This window comes from Oxyura jamaicensis, chromosome 6 (genome assembly GCF_011077185.1).
Source record: "Oxyura jamaicensis isolate SHBP4307 breed ruddy duck chromosome 6, BPBGC_Ojam_1.0, whole genome shotgun sequence".
NCBI lineage: Eukaryota > Metazoa > Chordata > Aves > Anseriformes > Anatidae > Oxyura > Oxyura jamaicensis.
In genome coordinates, this window is record NC_048898.1 from 5,988,672 (window position 1) to 6,009,786 (window position 21,115).

A 21,115-nucleotide genomic window follows, 5' to 3' on the forward strand; every position below is an offset into this window, starting at 1 on the left:
CTTGCTAGGTTTGGAGACCTTTGAAGAAAGGGAAATATCCTGCCAACCTGATGCTGAGATCTATCTTGTTCCACCATGTGGTCTGAATCATCAGAGTTCTCCATGGCTCCCCTTCCTCCTCAGGGCATGCAGGGCAGTACTCTGCCTTGCTGAATAAAGGAATTTGGGGGCCAGGAGGACAGCATTATTTGAGGAAAAATTCAAGTGAAAAATTACTTGACAATGGAAGTTGTTACTGTGCCTAAAAATATCTCAGTGACTCAGATTACTGAAAACGGCAAAGCTATAGAGCAAAACCATAGCCTCTTCTCAGCAGTCAGCTGGCTTCATTCACTAGCCTGGCATCTCTTTTGCCTTATGTTTTTAATATCATAAGAGTGGGGTGTTTTTTTTGTTTTTTTTTTTTTTTTAAGTCTACAATAAGTTAATGTTTAATGGATTGCCATGTACTGTTCTTGGTGTTTACATGCTCTCCAACTAACCAAATTTGTAGAGCAAATTAAAAGTCTGTAAGACCAGGAAAAGCGAATTACAGATATTTGTTGCTCAGAAACACATAGCCTTGTTCAGTCCCGCATGCCACCAAAATAAACGGTTTCAATTACGTTTTCACCTTCCCCAGCAATATTAACATCTCTCGCAGTTGCTTGCCAGGGCTATTGCTCCTTAGTCTGCAACTGTTACGGCTTTGTGCACATATGCTTCCTGTGAATGTGCAACCTTGCAAAGTACCACAGTCCCAGTGTTTGCAGTGTAACCTATTAAACCAGGCTGGCTCAGGACCAAGAGCACTAGAGAAGTACGGGAGAAGGAAAGGTGGAGACTGCAATGCTGTTGATGCTTTTTTTTATACAAATGAGATATGTGGGTGTGGCCTGATTCTTTCACCAACCAAAATATAAATAGCCAGGTAGATTTTTCCACTCTCAAATGTGCAAATCGCCATTGAGTGGGGTCCCACCACTACGCCAAAGCTAATTGGCTTGGCTTCTCCAGAGGCTGTTACACATGGGGGACTTGGCCTGTTGACCTAAAGGCCCAGGGACCCCTTCCCTGTCCCTCCTAAGGGACTGTCCTGCAAACTGCTGTGAAGGAAGCCAACAAATTCCTCAAAAACACACAATGCTGATGGGAAACTGGGGGGACCCCGGGAACGCCACCTTCCCCACGCGCATACTTTAAATCTATTACCTGCTTCACATGATGTCTTGGGTTTGCTTTTCATGTGGCTGAGATGTCTGTAGTGAGGAGACCTGAGGTGACCTACTTTTGGGCTGGAAGAATCGCTGCGGTGCAGAGCCCGCTGCACCCTTGTGGGAAGGGATGCATGAATCTCCCTGTTCCATGGCATGGGGCAGCTCCCACACCAGCAGATATAGTAAGCCAGCATCGTGGGACCTAAGGAAACAAAATAAAATTTTTAGGTTTGAAATCAACAGAGAAATGTTGATTTTCTCATGTTATTGATAGTAAAATTCCCATTGGTGCTGATGGGGCCAGGATCAGGCCCGGGCTGTATCCCTGTGTTTTCCCAGGCTCATGAGAATTTTAAATTCTGGATTTCAAATGATAGTTTATTTCTGGCTGACCTGTTTGGCTTGAACTGTTACGTGTTTTCGACTGTTGGACTTATTTTTAATCTACTGTATTAGTACACAAACTTAATCAAGAACAAAATGTTACCAATGCAGAGTTTTGTTCCTACCCCCTCCTATCAGTGGAGCAGTTTAAAGTTCCCCAAATCTATAGAGATCTGCCTGCGACATCTGACTCCTTTCAGAACATTACTACATTCCTTGTACTGTAAATATACAAAGGGGAGGGAAGAGGCAAACATGAATGCACATCAACTACAACTCTCTTGCTTACAAGAAATGCCACAGTGCAGATTTTAACAATTAACATTCCTACCATGTAGGCAGCTACGGATAAAGCTCATACTTTTTTTTTTTTTTTTGTCAAAGAAACTTCTCACATACACACATTTGGGACATTTTTTGTCATTTGATGTCAATGGTGGGCTGTGACATTCCTCTGTGTTATTTTTTTCCTCCCTGCTATTTGAAGAACGAGATTTTATCTTTCTTTCCCATCCCCCCCCTTCCTTTACCCCATGCCTATTTTACTAAAACCTGCCTTTCGGGTCAGCATGCTGGTAAGAGATTAATTTTACACTGCAAGAAACACCAAGCAGACTATTTCAGCTTTGACATATGAGAAGCCTGTTATAATATTGCAGTTTCTCTAAATTAAATATTAGGAAAAATTAAACCCAATTGTGGTTCGTATTCCTATGGAAAATATTTCTGTTCAAAACAGTCCCTCCATGCTAAATGACTGAAGTAACTGAAAACACAATAAATATGCAGCAAGTTAAAAACCCAGATTATTCAGGTTTTAAGGCTTATAACTAAAAGTGGTTTAATGTTTCATGCCTAATAATAGATTACTCCTATCGCATTTCTAACCTTTATTTCTACCAGCTTTGAAGTCCAGCCATATAAAGACTGTTTGTAGAACCACACGAAAGTTAAAGCAAATATTACTCAGAGTGATTCATATGAACAAGAATTTGCAATGAAGGCAGAGGGTTTTTTGTGTCTGTATCAAAGGAAATGAAATGTTTGCAATATTTTCCAGTTGATAAATGCATTAAAACATTTTAGTTGTGTAGTACGAACATTGCTGACATAAACAGACTTTGACCTGAAACAGATTGTATTAAGCTCTGTGGGGGAGGCAGCATTACAAAAAAATAATAAAAAATAATAATAAAAAAAATAAAACAACTTCCTAGATTTCAAAATCTGCCACAAGGTCACTGCAATCCTTAATTAGCTGAATACATTAAGAGAAGGCTAGAACACAGATTCTGTAAAGAGAGCAAGTGTATGTTTAATCCTCTGTTCTTTGCTTACAGATTACCCTTTCAGAATGAGTAACCTTATTTTCTTTTTAAATATCTATTTACCTTTTTGAGCTTTGCATAGCAAAGCAGATTTTTTTCACTGTTGCAAAAGAAATTAATTTGTTGCTAGTTGCTATGCATTGGCAGGATTTCTGCATAAAGAATGTAAGCCATCTATCTTTGTATTCAAGATATAGTTAATCTGGCAGTTAAAATACTTTGGAAACATTTTGATGACTTATCTGGAAAAGTAGCTTTGCATTTTCAAAGAAAACTCAGAACTGTATTGCAAGGGGAAGATAAAAGATATATGAAGTGTTTGTTCCAAGCGATACTATTCATTTAAACATCAGAATGTAACCCCACCCAAGCAATTATTGTGGAAAAACAAGAGAAAAATCCTTATACAGCTCTCTGACACAGTCTTTATTTGGGAAACAAAATAACTATATTACAGTTATAGCCTAATGGATTGCAAGCTGTTTTATTAGAGTCAGCTGAATCCTGTTTAGCATAAAAAAGAACTCTGTTTGCTATCAAGAACACATTTACATTAATATGACTTTGACAAAGTAAAATAAAATCGCATTAAGATGATGTAAGTAGATAAGACAATGAAATCTCTGTGAGATAGTTTTGGCACACCAATTAGAGTCAAGTCCCTACAGGAAAGAAACATATTTTTATACCAAGTATCTATGTGTTTTTAAGTCATAGAGTGGCCAAAATTAATTCCATGCCTAAAATATTTCCAGCAAGGAAAAAAAAAAAAAAAAAAAAAAAAAAAAGTTTATTATTATGATTATCTTTATTTTTCCCTTGAAAAGGTAAAATTTCTGATAAACTACTTTTTTATTTGCAATAATACAAACAAGTTTTGTTCTCTGTACTAGCCTGTAATCATCCTGATTATTGCAAGGGACTTTCCAATATAGAGCAGCTGAAAACAAGGTTTTAGATTACATGGTAATTTAGGAATGCATGAAAAGCCAAGCAGTCACCATAATAGAGCACTGCATAAACTTCATGGCTTTTACAGCAAAACATAACATATGTTTTGTGATTCATTCAAATGATTTTTCAGTTTTTTTGGGCACGCTTCTATCAGAACACGTCGCGACCCACTGCCCGTCCTTCATTTCGGGATCCTCGTTCCCCGAAAACGACAACAACCACAACAGAACTTTGATGCCTCTCTTTTTAGTTGGTCATTAAAAGAAAGGCAGTGATGGATGGCGATAATGCTGCGGATTTTATGACTAATCAGCCCTTGGCAGCCGCGATATTTCCTCGGTAGTGAAACTTTAATATTCCTTCGGCCGCGCGTAGGCCTTGCCTCCTCACGGCCCCGTTACGCAAGCTGCGCGGCGCGGCTATTCCCGAAAGCCAGCGCTCCCGCGCAGCGCCGCCGCGGCCGCCAGGGGGCCCCGCAGCGCCGGGAGGCTCGGGGAGGGCCCGCTCCCAAAAAAAGGGGGAAAAAAACCATTTATGTTGTTTTTTTTCCATCGCTTCCCATCAGCCCGGCGCGAGGCTCGGCGCATGTGCTCGGCGATATTCTCGTGCCGGGCTCATGCTTTATGTTGTCACCCGCTGCGCCTCGGTCAGGCGAGGCAGGGCTGGCCGGAGTCTGAAATCATCCAAATTCAGTCACGTTAAAGCTGCTACAAATGCAAGTCTCAGCAGCCCTTCTACATCAACGGCACCTCTGGCGTGCTCTGAGCCCGGTTTCCTTGGGCAAGGGACCTCCTGCTACCGTGGCAGCGGGGCTATCGGTGAAACAAATGCCGGCTTTTGTCTGATGGGAAAAAACCACATGCAGCAAAAAAGGCTTTTATTGCCCCACAGTAACACGTGTTTCTCGGCGCAGTCAGGATTGGGCCCGTGTTTTGGACAATTGAACATTGTGCAGTCCAATCTATATGAGTGGATGCTACAATTAAATCCAAATACAAACTTGTTTTTTATTTGGGGTTTTACAAATACAGCCAAATATTTTGTTTGGGTGTAGATATTTATTATTTTGTGCCTCTGGCAAGGTTATCAATACAAATACTAGAACGCCAGCCACAAAAGCCCAATTCCAGGGCAGAGATAGGATTTTGGCAAGAACTGGAGGAAAAAAAAAATATCTCCATAGCAAGCCCATGCAAATTCCCTTGGTTTGGGGTTTACTTTGCAACTGTAAACATTCATCAGGTTTGTCAAAAGGCTCGCAGACTTGAGAACCTTTTGATCAAACCTTGGCTGTGTTTTGAGGAAACCTGTACTGGAATATGGTTTTCAAGATGCAGCTCAGTGGCTTTGCTTTTGAAATACAAACAAGCCCCAAAATTCTAATCGAGGCTCCAAACCCTCACACAAGCTTTTATGGCGCGCAGCTTTCGCTGATACGTAGGGCTTATCACCTCGGGCTATGTCCTGGCTGCAAGGGCATGTGTTTCATAAAGTCTTTTTCCTGAAACAATGCGATGCAAGCTGTCAGAGTTAAATTCAGGACAAGGCGTTTCTTTAATTCTGATTTTTCAGTTATTTGCTTTATACGAGGAGAGCCTGGCTGCTTCTGTGCTAAGCGAAACTCACATTGCCAGACAGTATGTTTTAAGTTATTTTTAAAAACGCCGGCTTTTGAAGGCTCTTAAATCCTTTGATGTAAATGAAAATAAAATCATAGTTTGAAATCTAACAGAGACTTTTAATCTTGATCTTAAAAGCATGAATCATGCTACAGCATAGAGTAGGGCTATTTTCTGTCCTTTGCATTCACCTTCTCCACACATGTTGATATTTATGGGTGGCAATTAGAGATCTTGGGTAGTCCCAGGTGCCTTGTGCCAAGCTCTGCACACAGCTACTGCCTGACAGTCTATGGATGAGTTTTCTAGAGTCTTACTCATTTAAATATGACATTTCAAGCAAGCCTGATTAAAACAAAGCAAAGCAGAAGCAAGATGTGGCAACTTCCATGTTGATTTTAGATTGATTACTGTCTCGGAAGAGTAGAGCTAGTGGTAGGGTAGGGATGTTGCAATAAAATTGCAGAAAAACTTCTCCCACAGCCACCTTTGGAAATCCAGCCATCACTTTCTGCCAGAGCTGAAGCAGAGCCCAAGGCCACTCCCAGCCCAGAGAGAAAGCCTGACTGTGTGACTGCTCTTCTGGATCTCAGAAGTGCCCCTGCTGCAGGGGTGCTGTTTTTCAAATAGTGGGTGAAGAACGATTACCTGAAATGCTCACATTTTTAATCAAACTTTCTTATGCCTTCCCTTAATCCTAAAAGGAGAGGAGGACAGGATATCCGATTCAACAGTGCCATAGCACATTGACAGAGTCCTTCCTGGGAGAGCCCTGTCACACACCTCACCACGAACTGGGTCACTGCCAATACCTCAAATTCATTTCTCCTTCCTAAGTGATGTCACTCAAAGACAGCCATGCTGACTATAGCCCCTGAGAGCAGGCACTGTGCAGGGGACCCGTATGGGCACAAACAGGTTGGTATTTACTACTGGAAGATTTAGCACATGGGGGGTTTGGCCCAAGATGATATCCCCATTTCCCTCATGCTCCTCAGAAAAGCCAGGGACCTTCCCCTCCTGGCAGTGCCAGCAGAAGTGTCCTTTTCCTCTGCCTGCATCAAGCAAGGGTTAGTGGCTGCCAGGATGTTCATGTGGGATGGGCATTTGGCAAGGACAGCAAATACCAGACCCCACTGTCTCTCCTAGTGGTCCCCAAACAAAGGTGACAGCAAAGTCATCTGGGGATGCTCTCCTCAGACCAAAGCGCTTCCCAAGATCCTCCAACGAGCTGACTGCCTGGGAGCTGCAAGGGTGCAGCGCGGCTGGTGGCAACCAGACATATCGGGGGCCTTCATCCCAGTGGTCATCCCAAGAGATGCCAGGAGGCTGTTCACAGCCTGCAAGTGCACATCTGCGAGCAGAGGCATGCAGTGGGGGAAAGAGGTACCTGGCCCTTGAGGCAGTGCCATGGACATTGTCAGACTTTCATTCTCCAGAATCCTGCCATGGTTTTTGTCCCAGAAGAATAGGCTGCGATCAGCAAGAAATGAATTCTAGTATTTGCTTACAAGTTGCACAGTCTGCTCCTGGCAAATCTGAAGATGACTCATAATGCTTTCCACAGTTACATCTGCCAACAGACCACGACAGAATAAACAATCAAGAGAAATCCATCAAATTCACCCTACTTGTATGAACCAGGCATGAAACGCCACGTCTGAATCCTTATGGATTTAAAACCCTTTATGACCTTCACTTGAGTTTTAAGGTGAAGAGTTTCAACATTTGTCCCTAAGTAAAAAGTGCCAAACTAATAAAACAGCATGGTGGAGTTCCCATTTACTGCACACAACAGTCAAGATATTCAGACTTATTGCTCCCACTACAATTGTAATTCAGTTTCCTTGCTCATACATAATGGTTTTATCTACTCTGAATGGGGTTATCTTTAGTTCCTTAACAAGCCCATATAATTCAGCTGTCACAGTTTCCATAAGAACACTAACTTGGAATTTCCTGCCTTTAATTTGGACTAACTCCTGTCTACAGCACTGTAGTAATGATGTTTCCAGTGTGTGTGGTGACTATGAAATCAAGCGTTAAGTACACGTTACTTATAGATTTAAAATGTTCAAGTAGGGTTTGTTGAGGTAGCATCCCAGAGTAACGTAAGGATCTCGACAAATCTAACAGTCCCAGCTTGCCTGCCTCATCTCTGTCTCTACTGCAAACTTTGCAGCTGGGCTCTCCTGCCCGAGCAGGTAGAGACAACTCACATGAACCTGCCCCATGTCTTTTTCCTGCCACGGGGACTTTTCCATTTGTCTGACCATGAGAGGATGGTGGTCCTCAGGACAGAAATATCTCCTTGTACACACAGCAGCATCATACCTGCCACAGAAGCACATTTGGGGACCATACTCAGTCGCTCCCATTGCACTGAGCTGTGCCCAGTCCCCAAGGAGGTTCCTATTGCTATCTCTATTTTGTAAAGAAATGAAGCAGGACATTTAGTGGTTGAGACCTGAGGCTTCCCAATTAGCCACCCAGTAATGTATTGACAGATGGCCGTTTCTATTTTTGCTTCCCTTACTCCAGGCCCATTCATTCAGTGTGCTCCTTTTAATTACACAGAACCATGTGCCCAAAAGCTTGCCTGCCTTTTTTTGTTTTGTTTTGTTTCCCCTCTGAGTGTATTGGTTGGTCTAAGAGGAGATGTTACCTTTCCCTAAAACACTGCTCATACTTGGCAGTTCCCCTTCACTTCAGGAGACCAGCAGCTCTTCAGAGAACAGCAACTATTAACTCTCCCTTGCCTCTCAGTCCCCTGCCACATGCCCACAAGCCAAGCTGGCAAGGAGGAGCATCAGCACATGGCAGAAGGCAACAAATGTTCAGGATGAGGTGATCTGCATCAGCACAAACTCAAGCAAGGCAGCATCACATTAAGACCTATTAAATCTCCCTTTCTAACTTTCCTCCCTCAAAAGCTGGGTACTCAATTCAATATACATGTAAGCCAAAATATACAGGTAGGCAGCCCAGGAGTGACGTGTTGTTTCAGCCCGCTTCCTCTGACTCCATACCCTCTTCTTGTCCCGAAGATCTTCTACAATGTTGCTAATTTTCAAACTAAGCAGGTCCTAATGTGCAAGATAAAGAGAACTGGAGGTAAAAAGCTAGACCCACAGAAGGCTGGAGTGGGTGACATCCAGCATAGCTCTGGGGGGAACGAGCTGCCTCCTTGCTGGCTGCAAGCTGCCTTCCCTGGAAAAGCCAAAGGCTGGAGCTATACTAAGGGACTCTGGACTACCTGAGGAGAGCCAGCACCACACACAGTTTGGAAAACACTCACCACGTCTGGAAGGATCTCAACCCAAAGACCACTGTTGTAATGCTGCTTACAGGGAATGGCTCTCACCCGCTGATTTCCTGTTCACCTGTGATCAATGACCCTATGGAAAAATGGCATCAATAATGAATAAGCAGCAAACAATATGCTCTGTCTCTCCAGCTCTGGCTATAACGAAGACCATCAGGTGGTACAAATTACTTCATGGTATTCATGTCGATTTTTACCAGCTGGGAATCTGGCTCACGTTTTATCTCGTTCAGGAGGGAAAGAAAACACAGTATCGTGGCTGAACTGACGACACAGGTAGACTGCAATTTCCACAGACTCGCTGGTGGGAGGGTATGGCTATTTGCACTCACCAGCTGGCACAAACAAAGTTTATCATGCATGGAAAAAAATATCCAGGCACAGAGAGGCTGCTACTGGCTTGGTTAGGCATCGCGTGAGGCTCTGGCACAGAATCTCTGCATGAACCAAAGCTTTCTAGAGAGTCTGTGAGAAGAAGCAAAAGCCTGTCCAAGGCTGAGCAGGCAGTGCCAGTGACACAGCAGATGCATATGTTTCTAAGAATACTGACTGGCAGCCTGGCACTCTGGTGAGTGCTGGAAGCTGCACTGCACATGCACGCACAGCCACTATCATTAGAATTTTGCTGCTTTGGCACCTCTTCCTAATTTACTTAATTTCTATTTATACCATTCTGTTTCTGTTTTGAGCCTTTATCAGATGCTGACATGTTTTCTGCAGAGCCAAACTTTGGAAGGAGGCTTTGGAAACATTCAAGGGGAGCTTAAAAATGGCAGAACACTTGGAAGGGCCATTCTCAACCTAGCAGTGGCCACTCTAGCTATGAAAAGACAGCTTGGCCAGTTTTCTCCAGAACTAGAGCAGTGCTCTCCTGCCTGGGCAAGGCAGATCCCTGAGCATCTGTGGAGCAGCTGGAGAGTCTGTGAAGGCCATCTGAGAAAAACACAGCCTTGCTGACAGCAGGCCTAGGCTTTCCACACATGGGTCTGAGCCTCAATTTTCCAATGAGGTCTGCAGATCAAGAAGGCTGATAACCACAGCATAATGTTCTAGCTCTAGCTCTGGGGTAACAAGCAACTGTGTCCAGTCGATGAGTACTTTTGAAATAAATTGCCTAGTTAGCATGATCTTATATCGCAAGCATGGGCAGAGTGTGGGGGGTAACACTTTCCTTTGCCTCCATCTGTGACCCAGTGATACGTTTGTCATGGCTTGGCTGGAGGATATATGGAGCTCCTGAGGAACAGCTTCTAGGAAGAAGCTGTATATGTTTTGCTTGAACTGCACTGATTTAAAGGTTCAGCTGTTAAACCTCCAAGAGCTCAAACACAAGTAGCAGATCAGAAGAACGCAGCTGTTGATGTTGACATGTTGCTGGCCTCACGGAATGAGGATAAACAGCTGGAAATGCATTTGATGAACTGGGGAATAGGGACAGAGCGAAGAATTTCAGGCTCACTGGAACACTACAAAACAAACATGTCCTCAACTGAGGACGTCAAATTCTTCCTTTGCAAATCATTTGTAGATCTTCCATTGCTTCATACTACAATGGGCTTCAGTTCTCTGGCTTCAGAAAGACACACATGCCAAGGCTGCAAGCTTCCAAGCTGGCCGAGCCTGTACAGACCCGTTGTTAAAACTTCACAATATGGCAAAAATATTTAAGGTGGATGAGTATCATCCAGAAGCAGAAGATTAGAGAAGAAAAACTCTGGTTCTCTGTTCTTGGAAGACTGAGAAGATGCAGAATAGGTTCAGCAAGAAATTTTGGAGAAGCCTTCTTTTTTTTTTTTTTTTTTTTTTTTCTTCCCTTTAATAATTACCCCATTAGCAAATCCTCTGTGCAGAATGGTCCCAGACCTCAGAGCAGACTGCTCCCTACATAAGTCCCTGTCTCAAAGGACAGGTTTGGCATTGACAGCTGTAGGACTTCTCAACAAGCCATTCCTCAGGGGGACCAGCTACTGAAGCACCAAAATCCCCGTCTTAGAGATGACTTAAAACTGGGGAGCTTATCTCTGTATTTCAGTGGCTCCTGGTGTTGTACTCTGCCATAAGCTTTAATTGATGCTATTCTGAAGAAAGCTTTTTCGTTCAATACAAATGTCTACTTCATGATGACATCATCTAAGACAGAAGAAAAAAAAATAACCCACCAACACAGCCTGGAGTAGTCAGGCATGTGATGATGTATAAATAGCACTGACAGAACAATATTATAAACTCTATCGGTATAGCTGAGATAAAAATAGCAAGTTGCTGATTCATCTAAGATATCGGCTAGAGGGATGGCAGGAGGTTCAGCTACAATAAACCTTCCCAGCTAAAAGTATGCTACTTCATCATGAGTCAGCTCCTCAGATCTTTCATTCTTTTCCACAAAGCACCTGTCTTGTGTTTCTTCAGTCCTCCACTACTGAAAACATGAAATATAAGGACTGATTTTTTTTTTCCCTTATGCTGAAATGTGCTCCCATGAGAAAATTCTCTAAGGCTTTATAAACATGTAAGAAAGACAGAATCATTTCTAAAACTGCTTGCCACATGCTTGGCAACAGCAAGGTTTGATGGTATTGCTCACAGCTTTTTCTACATTGCCTACCTTTAGAAAAACAAACAGGGGACCATTATTTCAATAAATCTGGAAATGCTGAACCATACTTGTAAAACATCTGAATCTATAATGCCTAGGTCATTTTATGGTTTTCAGTAAGATACATGCAAAGTCAAGTACACAGACACAGATGGTGTTCTTTTCAAACCTTTCAAATGAAAGAAAATGAAACCTCACACACCAAGCCTAGAAATACATGAATTAAAGAAACAAAACAAAAAAAGAACACAAGATGGGTGATTTGCTCCTTGGAACACAACAGCAGCGATTTCTTGTACTGCTTCTCACATGGCCCAGCACTTGTGTTCTTATTTGAGCTAATTTTTAAGTAGCTGGATCGTAACAACAGCCGTATCAATGCTATGCCTACTCTTTACAGAAAGACCCCGAAGTAAAGTACATAGACTATAGGACCAAAAACTAGTGCAAGTTCTGCAAAATCAGGTGCAGCTGCTCTTGGGAAGCAGAGTCTTGCACTACAGCCTCTCTGCTTGCACAGAATGTTACAGAGACGACAAGCTGCCCAGTGGAGGATGCTAGCTGGCCACAGATAAACATGCAGCTCCAGGAATCCCTTTCTTGTGGCGAATTCTCATGCAAGCTCAAGTGAATTCTCCCACGCTGCAGCCAGCATATTTTTAGATGCAACTACAAGAGGTCTTAGATGTTTAACTTTCATTTTTTAACACTACAGCCACATGGCAGAAAAGAAGCACACAAAATTCATGGTAACCTGTGAATTGGAAGATGAGGTTTCTCTCCCTTCATAAAGGGCAAGCTACCCTGTATTGTGAACAAGACCGCTCAGTGCATTGACTTGGACTAATGGGTGGAGACAGGAAATTTACAGCCTGCTTTTTCACCCCCCTGCGTGACTGACTGTCCCCCCAAAACCAGCTTCTGCATCACCTTGTGATCACTGTGTAATGATGACAAAACCTCCAGAAGCAAGGTCAGCCTCCACTTGTGGTAAAAACCTTCCTGCTAGATATCTGTGGACACTAGGTGACAGAAATAAGCTCTCCTCAAATCAGTGCAATTGCTTTGCAATTGCTTACCCACAATTCCACTTATTAGTAACCTATTAAGTGTCTATGTGACAGCAACTGATGTCCACATTCTGTTCCTCAAGAGCACGACCTTACACTGCAGTCATCATCCACGTGAGTATCAACAACATGGACATGAACACCACCAGCCCCACTGAGCAGCTTGCTTGGTACAAGTAGAGTGCTGTATCGATTGCCCACACCTTGGTTTACATCAAAGCAAAGTTGCTTGTTTAGGACCATTAAAATAAGCAAGGCTTATGCAATTATGGAACTTTATATTAATTTTTAAGACTTGCAGATGTTGCAGTCTGTGCATATGGGAATAATGCCAAATGCTACAATGACAAAAACAAAAATTATATTGGCTGGCATTTAAAGGTAAAGAGGCAGAATGAAACATCTCACCCCACTACTGTTAAGGCATGGTACATACCTGGTTTTGTCCACATCATTCAGTTAGCAACTTTGCGTTTCTGATAGTGACCTAATCAAATAAGATTTTTACGAGCACAAAACTGAGAAAATGTGTGTGTGCATGATAACAAAAAGCTCTTATTTGCTTTTAAACTATTTTAAAATCATTCTTGCTATGCTCAGAGTAGACCTTTGCTGAACATGAATTTCAGAGATCAAAGCCAACAGTAATTCTACATATCTGCCACATCCCCCTCTGGGACAAGCAGAGCTGGGAAGAAGCACAGTTTGGGATGTCGCTGCACTGCTGTGTAGCATCTCAAACAATGTGAGACTCCAGTGTTACTTTGGCTGAGGTTGCTGGTTGATCAACATATTGAGGTGCTTTGCAGAGAGCATTTAAGTGAAGCACAGTTATCTGCATAAGCAACGTATGTTTCATATAATCAATGTCCCCTTTCTATTTCAATTGCATGTCAATACTGGTAGATCCTACTGATTCTAAGATCAGCTTCAGCTTTGAAGCTTAGCACAATAACAAAATGATCTGCTATTTTTTTATGTTAGTAATAAGATCTACCAGCAACTATGATTTGATCATGGCCCTAACAGCAAGACAAGCCAAAGGAAACCTTCTCAATTAATAGGAAATGAATGAAGTGGATGGGTTGTCTTGTGGATCTTCTAAATTTAGTCCAAGTGATGGTGACACCCTTGTCATTCCTGGGCATTCTCCTCCTATCCTGCCTTCATTCCTTCTGCCACATGGTCAGCTATATGGATTACCCGGTGCCTTTGGGATGGAACAATGGACATCCTTGTATTGCAATTCAAAGCCACCTGGGAGACTACAACTGCATATGCATAAGCACTGGATAGTTTATTGAATTGTTTTATATATATATATAAAACATAGCAATACCACAACTATAGCCATGCTACATGTGAACAGATCAAATATATCTTTTGTATGTAATCAGTGCTGATGCATTAGCCTTGCATTTCTGAGGTAAAATAAAGTTGGTTTACAGGACACTCCTAAGCCAACAATTTCAATTTTTGGTATCTCTTCCCTGATACCTATACCACAAGTAAACATATGAATGTAACGGCTCACCACAGCCTGGCTCAGTGGATTTTACAGTAGAGCATTCTGATAAATCCATAGACTTACATGTGACTAAGACTTCTAATATAGCAGTACAATTTATTCCAATTTCCAGTTTAATGGAGCTTTTCTGATTATTTTCACAGCATCATGCAAGGTTGTTTTTTTTTTTTTTTTTTTTTTTTTTTCCTACTGCACAAAAGGGAAAAGCTCCTAATATGTTCCTGAAATGCCTCATGAAGTTAATGCAACTTATTCTCTATCATCATGAGAATGATACTGGAATGAATGAAAGTCAGTACTTTTTCTCAGTCTCTTAATATTCAGTCCTCACACAGCATAAGGGAGTAAACTCTCAATTACACAAAGGCACATACAGAGAAATCCGTCAAAGTCAATAGAGTTATTCTGGACACCTGAGTAATTTGTCCCTGGGTATGATTCATTCTCCAAAATCCACTCTGAATGTCCATAATGACCATCTGCTATTCACTTTCATTTTTAGCTCTGTTACAGTTCTAATTTTTTCCATGTTTCACAAATAACCTGAGTCAGTTTCTTTCAGAAGATGCTGTTTCTCCAGCTTGGCTTCCCTATGAATAACCTCCATCATCACTATGCTACTTTTACTAAATGTTTCATTTTTAACAATAAACATCTATCCCAGATGCCTTATTTTCAGCTTCATTAAATGTTTTACTAGTTCATCTTGAGTCACATCAATATTTACCTTGGACAGGGTTCCATATCCTTCAGTTTCTAATACCAGAATTCTCTAGACAAGCTTATTGTTCCTGGCTTGACTTTTCCAAGTCACAGCTTAAAACTTTTTTTTTTTTTTTTTTGACGTACTAAATAAGATGCAAATTCACCCAGCTATGTGCTCTGCTGCATGCTGCCAGCTCTGCCTATTCCAAACATCTCTAAACTGATTTACTTCAATTTCTGTGTACACACAGGCCCCAAACCTGTACTCAGTTACTCTGAGGTAATTTCAAAGTCATTTAATCACAGCAATTAGCAGAAAAGAAAGCAGAAATTAGATATCTGCCTTTCAGGCATAGTACCACAACAGGCCATTTCTACTGACCTTCTGCCTCCTAGAAAAACAGTGTCAGGAGGCATTGCCAGCCCCTGCCTCCTTTACTGGCACCTTTCTATTTTTCCAAACTTAAAACTCAGAGACTTTTCTGAGAGATGGGACTGCTTTTCTTCAGTCCAGCTCTCTTTCCTGCTCCTGACAAACAGCATCAACTTGTGCTGAGCTGTGCACAGCATGAAGATCATTGTGCTGTTTCTTGTGTTCACCTACGTACTGAGCAGGGCAGAAGAAACCTTGTAAAACAGCGAGTGGCAGCAGGATGCCACATTCACCAGATAGGAGGGCAGCATAGTGTGGACATAAGCTCTCCAGCAACATCAATAACATAAAGCAATGGTAATAGCAAAAAGAAAGGAGGTATTGGTTTTGAGGGTCGTATTGGAGCAATACAAAGCCTAGAAGGTGTAAAGGCAAGTGGAAAAGGTTATGCCCCTTGGGAGGCTGTGTAAGGGCAACCTCTGGCTTTAGCAAGAGGTTGGCAAGAACTGTTGTATTGCAACAACAACATATGTAAAGGAAAGTAGCCACAGCCATGCGAAAGAGCCGTGCAGGTGTCAGAGAGATGGGGTTTTAGGGAAGGGATTTGAAAGACAGTTTGTCTGTGTAGGTCCCCAGTGCTAGTGATACCTGAAACAGTTCAGTAAGCTTACCCCCAGGTGGTTCTGAGTTGTAGTGCACAGAGCCTTCTGGATCCACACTGCTCCTTACTGCTGTATGCATACTTGCTTGAGAAAAGTTGTTCTAAGTGAGAACAAGACTAAGGGGAACAGAATTTTGAGAAGTAGATTTTTTTCAATAATTTTCTTGATCTTTATGCTGAGTTTACTTCAGGTCCCTTTTCAAAGCAGTAGCACAAAAAAAGGCAGTGTGAGGTTTGATATATTTATATTTTATATTCATGGACTGCATTGGAATAAAACATTTTGAATTTTATATTGGATATGAAAAAGCGAAGGTGTCAAGCTGGGAAAGCGCTTTGAAAATAACAAAGGACTTTATGTGGGATTGTTTGAGGTCATTTTATCTGTTTTTCCTGACAGTATTTAAATAACTCCTTTCAATTTGAAATGCTTTTGCTTGTCACTCACAGAAATCAGTGGTGGAGACTAGCAGGGCAGCTGGGCACACACCACAGGGGGATACATGAGGAGAGAAGCACTCAGATTTTCAGAGATCTCCAAAGCTAGTGTTATACCTCTGCCAGCAGCCCACATTTGTCAAGAGGTGTCATGGAGAAGCCGTGAGCCACAATCTTGTGAGAGGGGAGAGAATTTCAAGTCATGTCAACTTCCCCGAGCAAGATACTCCTAAGAGCAGGTCAAGGAGATGGCTTTACATCTCAATCCAGGTGTGTAACCGTTTTAAGCAGAAATTCTGGATATTGAGCTGAGTTTACAGTGCAATGACTTCAGTGACTGCTACACATCCAGATACATGGGGCTAATTCTGAAGTACCTGGCTTAGGTGCTTTAGCAATAGCAGCACATGTAAATAATGTCTGTATTTAGCCCACATGCCATTGCTAACATCGGAAAGTTACATCTGCACAGTGTAATGAAGCTAGTATTTCTGCGTACCCTACATAATCCTGTGTCTTGTAGGCTGTTCCCGTGCTTTGACCCTAAAGGGCTCTACTGCCAAGAAGACAACTGACAATATATATGTTTTTGAAAGATCTTGCTCACCTTTAAAACAGAAATTGACAATTTCTGAATCAGACAGAGAGAGAAACAAAACTGGAATATTCAAAATTCTCTTCTCTGCTTTATGTCCCGCTGCACATATGTACCAAGTGAACAAAAGCAGCTCAGTACAGGAAGGGAGATGAGACAGGATGAGGGACCACTGTTCTCCACAAACACATGCAGCCAGAAGATAAAAGGGAAGAGCTGAATACTAGATTAAATGCAAGTTTCATGTAAATGATCACTTACAGAGACCTAATAAATGATTCTGTGCAATGCATTGTCAGAGATTTTTCTCTGCTTTTTTTTCGTTGTTTGTTTAGAATTTGAATTTAGAAGCTTTTCCCTCTTGGAGGATAATGTTCAGGTTTTAAAATCTGTACTAATCTGCCACAACATTTATCTGTCATTCTATGAAAGTTTTTTCTTTGGTTGGTTGTTTTTTTAATAACGTGTATTTTCTTTAATGTTGTCCTGGTTTCAGTTAGGACAGTTATTTTCCCTCCTAGTAGCTGGTAGGGTGCTATGTTTTGGATTAGGATGAGAAGAGTGCTGATAACATGCTGATGTTTTAATTGCTGCAGAGCAGTGCTTATACTAAGCCAAGGACTTTTCAGCTTCTCACTCTGTCCTGCCAGCGGGTAGGCTGGGAGTGCAGCAAGAGCTGGGAGGGGACAGACCCAGGACAGCTGACCCAAACTGGCCAAAGGGGTATTCCACACCATCTGACGTCATGCTGAACAATATCTAGGGGTGGCTAGCCGGGGTGGGGGGCCGGCTGCTCGGGGTTGGGCTGGGCATCGGTCAGCGGGTGGTGAGCAATTGCATTGTGCATCACTTGTTTGTACATATTATTATTATTATCATTATTATTTTCTATCTTAATAAACTGTCTTTATCTCAACTCACAGGCCTCACTTTCCCGTTTCTCTCCCCCATCCCAGAGAGGGAGGGGGGAGGGTGAGCGAACGGCTGTGTGGTGTTTAGCTGCCAGCCGGGTTAAACCACAACAAATGTGTTGACTTACCCGAATGGAGTATTTAGAATAAGCCCTTTGAACAGCGGTACTGCATAGGTTGGGACGGCATGTAGGTGGACATTTTTTAAATAATACGATCTCTTTTGACCTGAACAACAAATCAGTTTCAGAGCTTCTGTATGAACTTTAGCTGGGACTGACAAGGGTCTTCACTGCACATCTCTCTGCTTCCAAGGACAGTCTTTATTTCCAGAACAAAGAAGGACTCAACTGGAGACAGTCTTTTCTGACAGACACCCACATGCCCCTTTCAGGCAAGAGTGATAGTCTGAAAGCTCTCCGTTTTGAGGGTTTTGTTTTTTGTTTCCCCATCAGGTCAGGGATGCTACTCTAAAGAAATTACGAATTGCTCCCTTCAGAACAAAGGTCTCTGACAGCCTCTGCTGGGTCCCCTCAGACACCTCTGTCCGACTCTGCTCTCCATCCCACCATCCAGCTAAGATGTCACCACAGGATGCAATCTGCACATTGCCTGCTTCACCTCCTTGTCAATACAGTTGAGGCATAGCCATCAGCTCTGTGCTGCCATCCCTGCTTGGAGTAAGGACAAGGAGGGGACAATATAGGAAGACACCCCCCCAGAAAAAAAAAAAAAAAAAAAAAAAAGTGCAGAGGATGCCGAACAAATCTCTGCATTTTTTGCTGTGGGTATCCTAGATAGCTTCCTGGAATAACTGTTTGCCCAGGGCCTGATGCAAGCTTGAACATTTGAGCCCTTGTGGGCTCATTTGAGCCCTTCTTACAGAAGACACCTTTCTCTCACTCTGTGCTTTATCAGTGATTAGTCTGAACTTACTCTACCTTGTGATCTAATCAGAAATGACGTCAGGTTATTGCACCATGATCAATCAGTGTTTTCAGTTTCTCTTATTCACACTTTACCTATATATCTTCAGTTATTCTGTCCCTCTCTTTTTTTCCTCCGATCAAAGTACCCGGACACATCCTAATAGCTTTTTCCTGCTGCTAAATACAAACCTCTTATTTGCTAACTTCCACTTGAATTTGACCTTGAACAGCACAATGGCTTTACATGTAATCTTTCACATACAGCCCATGATTTCAGTGTTGATTACAAGACAGAGATATGGTAGTCTCACCTGTCTGAGCTCTGTTTTCCCCTCAGGTCTGGGAGTTTCCATTTCACTTGTCTTCATTCTCACAAGCCATCTTGCATTTGTCCACATGATTGCTGTCCTCCTGAAACAGAGAGGAGACATTTGTTCAGCCTGCAGGTCATACCTAGATTATCTTTAATGATAGTAATCTCTTTTTTTCTTTCAGAATAAGGGAAAAGCTCTCCATGAAAAGATAGAGGATATGAGTATGCTTCTGCATTACTCACTGAAAAAAGGTCCAAAGCTTGATTATTATTACCTGTCTCTCCAGTGGAAACAGTGACTCCTGGAAAAACAGTGAAGCCACAGTGGTATAGCAGAGACAAACCAAGATAGAGGTTTTGGAATACACTGCTCTGTTTTCTTGTTGTTGGGTATTGTTTCGTTTTGTTTTTAGATACATCTCATGGCCTGCTTTATGAGAATTTTTGAAGGTTTACACAGCAGCTAGCACACCTGAGAAAGTAAAGCAGAAGTTTAGATTATGAACTTTGCTCATGGTTCATTCAATATTTTTAATAAAGTTTGTAAAGGTTTCCTTCCATCAAAGAATTCCCCTTTTGATTAATCAATTGAATTTGATATTTTCTCTATGGAGAACACAAAGCAGTATACCCCTTTGCCAGTTATTTACAGGCAGCTTCACAGCACACAATAGAACAATTATTTTCTAAGTAAAAGAGCTGTGATCGGAAACTTTAATAAACCACTTAATGGTGTAGCATCATTTTCTTCCTTTAAAAAGGCACAATAAGGACATATCAAACCATTTTTTTTTGTATAATTTGCATAATTTCAAAATAACATATTCAGGGAAACAGACTTGTCTTAAATAGCCTTCTCTGCATTTACATCTGTAACAGCTGCAGTAGCAGCTCTGACGGGCCTGATTTTATTCAGTGTTTCAGGATCAACATAAAATCTAGGCTGAAAATTAAAGGGAGTAAATGTACCCCTGACAGTCAAGAAAATGATCTTGGTCCAAGAATATTTCTGGCCAGAACTCGCTTTCAAAAGCAGCTTTGTCATTTGTGCCTGGCCTCGTCCCAATAAGTGCTATTATGATTTGTTACATTTTCTATAGAACTAGGAGACCATTTATTAGCCCCATGGTATTGTATTGAGCTTCAATTATGTAATAGTCATTATTCTGCTGAATATCCAAAGCTTTGTAAGAAAGTTTTAGCTCTGGAAAGAAATCTACAAGGTTCTCAAATGATTTTGAGGAAGATCAAACTCCCCCTTTTTTACTAGTTGAAAGAGGAAAGGTCCCTTCTTGATATAAATCATGAATAATTTGAATAGACTTTTTTCTAAAGAAAAACTCCTTTTTCTTTGAAAGCCCTTGATAGCTTGGGATTCAAGCAGAAAAGAATAAAAGAAAAAATAATAGTTTCTTCCTAGAAGAGAACGTGATAGGTATGCCTCCAAATTAGTAAGATTTTAATTTAATTATTACAGAGGAATGTGTGTGCATGTGTGATTGGCCTGCTTATAAGTAAGGAATGAGGGTGTCTCCCATATGTAGCTTGGACAAGGAGTGGGGCATGTCCTCAACCAGTGCAATCCTTGCTAGGGCCCTCCAAACAGAGTTTTGTAGCTGACCTAAGTCAAGGATGCACTCTCCAGTCCTGTTTGCTTATTTAGCTGCCTATTAAGGTTCTGCAATGCAAATCAAATCAAATTCCAGTGGCCTTCCACTTCCAATCAGTCTGAGCCATCCACATCTCCCAGACTTGTTGACAAATTAACTTCCATACAGTAATATGTGCTACTAGTTACTTGTTATCGCCATCTCTCTGTGACCCCTCAGTGTTTAAAAATCAAGCAACCCAAACCAGAGATCTTGAAAAGCACTGACATCAAAATAAAATTTGATCATTTCCAAGCAACTGTCCTTTTCACAAACCACTTTACGCAATGAAGGCTTCAGCTTCCAGTTCTCAGAGGAAGATGTGTGAATTCACATGTGAATTTTTCCCTGTGCTGGCAGGCCAGACACTGCAGTTCCTGTAACAACCAAACACCAGGTAAAAGTCAGTCCAGCTGTTGCTTTTTATTTATTTATTTATTTATTTATTTTGTGTGTGTGTGTGTGTGTGTGTGTGTTTGATGTTTTTGTTTTTTAAACTAACTAATACACCACACACAACACACATACAACTTATACATGC

At 41.7% G+C, this 21,115-nt stretch overlaps 1 protein-coding gene and 1 long non-coding RNA gene across 2 annotated transcripts in view; both read right to left on the bottom strand.

Annotated features, from left to right (window-relative positions):
- The window catches only part of ARID5B (AT-rich interaction domain 5B), a 129,846-nt gene extending 128,546 nt beyond the window's left edge, over positions 1-1,300 (bottom strand). The window contains exon 1 of the mRNA XM_035330437.1: positions 1,192-1,300. The gene's annotated coding sequence lies outside the window, so the exon portion shown is untranslated. The remainder of the gene's footprint in view (positions 1-1,191) is intronic.
- Positions 1,301-1,384: 84 nt separating this feature from the next.
- Positions 1,385-20,856, bottom strand: LOC118169295. The gene is made up of 5 exons (XR_004752010.1): positions 20,803-20,856; positions 19,201-19,397; positions 18,924-19,023; positions 15,750-15,840; positions 1,385-1,398 (listed from the first exon to the last, which is right to left on the bottom strand). It is a non-coding gene; the product is annotated as an uncharacterized LOC118169295 (long non-coding RNA).
- Between the last annotated feature and the right edge of the window lie 259 nt (positions 20,857-21,115).